Raw genomic sequence first — 6619 nt, 5'->3', positions numbered from 1 at the left:
TACCCGGCCAAAGGTAGATTAGCCCGAGCCCTTACAAACCACCTATTGAGCTCCAATAGGGGCATACCACGTGGCACATAAATACAACAACAATAGCAAGTCTCACCAACACCTCCCACAATAATCAAATAAATTTATAATAATATTGCACAATTATATAATATTACAAAATTTATAATTTTCTCAATAATCACCCAATAACTGAAGTAACACTAATCATAAATTAAAAGCATGGTTACCTTGTGGCTTTTTTCAATAATTATTCCTTAAAATTTTCTCTCTCCCACAAATCTTCACCAGTAATACAATCTACAAATAACATATTATTTATAAATATTAGTTTCAAAAATCTCACCACAATCTTCACCAGTAATACAATCTACAAATAACATATTATTATAAATAGTAGTTTCAATTTTGAAACTAATAAAATAATTCTAATAATAGAAGTAAAAATATAACATAAGTTCTAATCTCATCTTAATACAAATCTATCGGTTTAATACTATTAAGTATAAGTTTTAACTCCTCTTTAATTATCAATAAACATTAATAATCTAAAAAATCAACTTCTAAACTAATTTTTATTATCAAAATTTTCTTTTTATTCATAAATCGTACCTAAAATACCCAAAAATTAAAAATTAAGTCTCTAGCTTAGAATCATAATCCTATAGCCATAATAATTCATTTCTCATCCCAAATAATCATCTAAACCTCAATAAATCACATATATTTTCAGATCTAGTCTAGAATTTGATCATAAGCCACAAATTCAAAGATCACCAATAAATTTTACTCTAGAACATTTATTATACTACTAACAACCCTCAAAAAATCATATTTATTCAACATAAATTCATCCCTCTTCCCCAGATCTTAATTTTCTACCACTAACAAAATCAGAAACAAAGAAGAAAGATGACTAAGAAAAATTTTTAGAACACTTACTTAGTCTTAAAAAGCTTAAAATCACACACCTAAATATCCTATTAAAAAACTCTTACCTTAAAAATTTAGATATTTCACACCGGCAACTCGCTTCTCTCCGCCTCAGCTCAGCGCGCAGGAAAGGAATTGAAGAAATGAAAGGAAACGGGTGAGTTTTATAAAAATTCAGTGGGTCCCACACATTTTTTTTATTCTCTTCTCTCTCTCCCCCTTTTTTTTATTATTATTTTATATTTACTAGTCAGGCGGCGCCGAAAGCAAATTCGTTTTCTTCTTCTTTTCTTTTTTTTTTTTGGCTACCTTTTCCCCCTTTTTTATTATAATAATAATTTAATATTTTTTTAATTAATTTTTTTTAAAATTTTTTTTTAATTTAGAATTATAATCCTAAATTAGATTTAATAATCATTTTCTCTACAATTTCCTTACCTCTAAATATTTTTCAAATTTTTATTAATCCAAATTAACTATTAAAATTGTAAATTGGGATGTTACAGAAATCCATAATCTTACAACATGTGTGTTTGTATGGATGAAGGCAAGTAGGGGTGGACTAGAATGGGTTAAAGGTAAGACTTAAACAGTTAAATCAAATTCAATTTCTCAAAAATTATGACAATTTACATATGTACATTTTAATCAATTTAATATTTTATTTTGTTACATCATGAGAGATTTAAATACTTGACTCCACTCTTATCTCACCTCATTACGTTAGGAGGCATATTAATATGGGAGAATGACAAAGAGAACTTAAAAGGATCAATTAATTCAAGTAACCCTAGTGTCAACTCTAAAAATTTGTAACTCAATCTCTCAATTTTGCAGCTGCATTATGATAAATTTGTAACTTATTTTCCAAATTTTAACATAGTTGAAAATAAAATTTATTTTCCTTATTAAAATTTGGAATACAAGTTTCAAATTTATCATAATAGAGTTGCAAAATTAAGAAATTGAGTTGTAAATTTTTAAAATTTGGCACTTAAGACTAACTTGAATCAAAGGGACCTTTCTCATCAATCTCCCTATTAATATAAATAATAATAGATATATTGGCCCACTAGTCAGAAAAAATAATCTTGTATCTAGAAATATGAACCAAATTTTGAAAATTTGGGAGAATGGTAGGTTTACATTGATATACAAGGGGTTTATCATTGATATTTAGTAAGTTTTATTGGTAAAAATTGAAATTGGCAATGAATTTATTATTGATATATAATGGTATATTATTGATAAACACACACACACTCATACACATAAAATAAACTAGTTATAATGCAAATATAATAAAGTTGAGCTATTTGCTTAGTTTAGTTCTATAATATGGGTTATATATGTAAAAGCCTCTATAAAATTATAAGAAGCACTAATGAGATAACTAAAAGTGATCTTATTTTTGAGCCAGTAAATATAGGATGGGTCGCTCATTTAAACTAATTTTTTTTTAGACTCAATCTTGAAAAATGAAGCATCATGATTGAACACAAGACATGTGATTCAATATTTACATCTCTCAACTATAGACACAATCTTATAAACATGGCCAGCAGCTATGTTCTCAATTCATCACATTTTCTTATTTAAAAAAGTATCCAACACGTAAAATATCCACAAGCATCTCACTTAATAGAATTATTGTCATAGAATTGTAATATTTGAAATATACATATATATATATATTGTGTTCACAAATCAGGCAATTCAATCAAACAAAGTTAGCACGCGAGGTAAATTAAATGGTTTCCTCTCCCAAGAAAAAGCAACAAGAGTTACCTATACAAGCTCCTCAATTAGGGAATGACATTCATCGAGATAAATTATAGTACTGAGAGGCTCCAAACCATGCGCCAAGACCCTAAATCAATAAACCCTTGCCTCCTACTCTCTCCTCAACACCATCTCTCTCGCTCTTCTCTTGAAAATGAAGTATAAGGATGCTCTTTATAAAACAAGTTAGTGAGATGTGTTGGTGCGACTGGTCCTGAGAGATGTGATCTTGTCCATGTGGGAGCAAAACGTCAAAGGGGGATGATTGTTCACACCCATATTATCTTTTGACCACGAACAGATGTACTATTCCTCTTTTGCCTCAATTGTGATGGAAGCAAATTGAGACACCAGTCTCTCTTTGTCCTTAATCTGTGGACAATCGTGGTCATTCACGGCTATATTCACCGGCAGTTGAGATCATAACCTTGAATTCTCTGAAAAAAACCTAGTGTGTTGTGATCTTCCACCTACCCAACTCTATGATTAACCTTAATATAATCATTAAATCAAGCTTTAATCACTCTAAAAACCTTAATTACAAAAATAGGATGTTACATTCCACTTGTGTTCTAGCTTCTAATGGATATTTAGAGGTTTATTTAAGCGTCTAACTTTTGGATTAGGTAGTAATTTAGGGGTTTGTTATGAGCAGTTTAGAGTAAATCTTAATGGTAAACAAGGGAGTTAATGATAATATGAGTGACTAATGATAATGATTAGACTGTTAGGAGTCTAAACGGGCTAATGAGAGTTAGAAATAATTTTAGTTGTGGTTAATTGTAATGGACTTGATTTTTATCACAAGTTTTCAAATATTTTCATATAAAACAAAACCTTTCCCTTTCCCTGTTTTATTTGTAAATAAATATTTTTCTAAAAAAAGCTACCAAAATAAAAAATACAACGAGATTCCACAAAATAACTACTACTAGGCTTAAGGCAAAAAAGCCTAAAAATAGTTCACAACAAGCCCTGGTTCAATTACAGTTTTTAAATATCATCAATCTAGCTAAACACATATTTTTCCTATATAATACCATTAATTTATACAATCCAGAATAAATAGCCTTGGCCAATAAAAAAACCATAGTCTAGATTAGTGTACTCAAAAGTCATCTAGTTTAAATAAAAGGATTACACAGTTCTAATCAAATACCTATAACAATTTTTTCAAAATAAAGTTATATAATTAGTTCCTAGGTCATGGCAACTATAGTCATAAAATAAACAAAAAACCATGTGTGAAGTCGAGAGAAAAAAGCCTAAACTCACTTCTTTGAGGCCCTCCAAGAGCTCTACCTGACTGCTCACTTGAAAATTAGTAAGAAATAACATGTGATATCAAAATTCACAGTAACAATTGCATAGCCTAATCTACACTAACATACCTTTTGAAACCAATCCACAAACATGTGTGTGTATATTTGCAATATATATATATATATATATTAATTTAATTTTATTTTTATAATATAGATATTTATATATAATTTATTTAATAGTTTATTATTATGCTATGAATAAATATTTTAAAAATTATAATTTAAAATAATTAATATTTTAAATTACTTGTATATTACTAATAATAATAATTTAAATTGTATACTTACTTATTCTTATTTAAAAATGAAAATATTTAATAAATAAAACTTTAAAAATTTAAAATTGTATATTATATAGATAAACTATAATATAATATATGGATAATAAAATGTTTTTTTTTTCAATAATTAAATATTTATTAAAAATTAATTTTTTTTAAATAAAATATAATAGAAATAATTATTTAGTAAATTACTTTTTCCATGTTAATAATAAATATAATCTTAAAAAATACTCCCACCGTTTAAAAATGTAAGGCATTTTTAATCAAATCTCACTCCCTAATAAGTAGTTACCTACTTTCCACTACTACCCCTACTTTTCATATTTATCCCTATTAAACACACCTGCACTAATATGAAGTCATTATCAATAGGAATACTTTTGGAAAAAAAGGTAATGATACACCTTGAAAGACTAAAAATATCTTATTTTTGAATATCCAACTCCTCAAAAAATGACTTAAATTTTTTAATGGAGAGAGTAGTAATTTAAAATAATATATTTATTAATATATATGTATGTGGTTAAGTATAATATATTGAATTAAGATTGAAATTACTTTCAGCTCAACTGGTAATAAGAAGGATACAAGATACTAATGAGTGTAAGGTTTGTGAGTTTGAGTTTGATCAATTTACAAATGAAGGTAATAATATGGATATGACAATAATAAATGATGTGATGGTGAGGTGATGCTAGGGTGATACTGATCCTTTAAGTGAAAGAAAGAGACTTGATATAACTCATCGGAGCCACAACAAAATTGAACAGTCTCATTTTGTTTTGTAATAGAGTATTGTCAAACCTGAACGTTGAATGCCACAAATTCTCTATCACAATTCGTTGCCACAACATATATCTTTGGCCCGTATAATATCATTGCCACAACGTACAGTGTCGTTTCCTCGATAAGGTCCACACGGCTAAATTCAAATATCAAATTTAAATACCACAAAACGTGAGAAGCAAGGCAACTAAGAGTAGGGTCTTAGGTTCATATCCACCCAGGGATCCATTTAACTCTCTGCCGGCTGGTAAATTTGATTCTACGACTACAGTACAATAATGTAATTGATTGTCTCATTTCCATCAAATAGATCCTCCATTCTCCATCTGGTTGTTTTAATAAGGATTCATTTAAAATTAGTTAAATTTGTTAACTTTTAATCAAGGAATTGTTTAATTAGTTTATTATTAACGAATATTAAAAGTTTAAAAAAAAAAGATTTTAGGGAAAAATTAATATTTTAAGCAAAGGATTTTATTATGAGGATTGGAAAGGTAATGAGTCTAATAAGATCGTTAAATGTCATTTTTGTCCTCAAATTATTCTTGAACTTTCCCTTAAATTTTATAAAACAGTGCATTTATCTCTTGCTATTAAGAGAGGAAATATCTGTTAAATAAGTGCACTGAGGCCAACAAATGTCTTGGATTCTATTAGATGTTGATTTGCATCAAAAAAATTTTCTTTCTTTTATGTTTTGAGAGTAAGATTGCACTAAATAGAATAAAGATGTTGGTTCCTGAAGTATAGTTTGAAGGATAAAAAAGTAAATAATCCTTCCTAGCCACCATCATAAACCCAATAATATTCCAGCGAACATAGGGAACCCCTGGTGGATCAAGACTTTAATTTTCTTTCTTGGACAACACTTTGGTTATCCATTCCATTCCATTGTTTCAGGATGTGGGAGATGCATTTTATCTCTCATATTGGATTTCACTAGAATTATTTTAATTTTTTATATGTTAATAATATATATTTATTTATAATATTTTCTTTATCAATTCAAAATTGAGAATTTTTAGGTTTTTAAAACTGTTATTATATTATGATAATATTTTTATTTTTTATTGTGTCCTATGCTCTTTTTTAAAGACATACAAGACACGATTGGGCATTAAATAGAAAAATTGTAAAAGAAAATGTATTAAATAATTTAAATAAGTTTAAGAAGAAAAAAAAATAACTGAACTAGCTAACAAATTATATCAAAAGTATTAAAGGGCATTTTTTTCCCCTCAACTATTTATTTAGGAGATAATTTAAATTTACATATCCTACAATTTAAACCTTTAAAGTTTGAAAAAGGTACACTAGGCACCTTGTTGAAGCGAAAATTGTATTACATGAAGTTTAGATACTAAACGTTCCTAACAAATAGTTGGGAGGTAAAAATGTCTTTTAATCCTTATAAAAAAACAAACAACTAAACCAAACTTTCTTTAAAATTGGTTTGGTCGGTTGGGTTGTTGTCAATTTGGTGTCATTAATTTAGATGGA

Source organism: Prosopis cineraria, unplaced genomic scaffold, assembly GCF_029017545.1.
Source record: "Prosopis cineraria cultivar Desert tree isolate PC_DT_omini unplaced genomic scaffold, ASM2901754v1 PC10, whole genome shotgun sequence".
Taxonomy (NCBI): Eukaryota; Viridiplantae; Streptophyta; class Magnoliopsida; order Fabales; family Fabaceae; genus Prosopis; species Prosopis cineraria.
Note: the sequence above shows the minus strand (reverse complement) of the source record.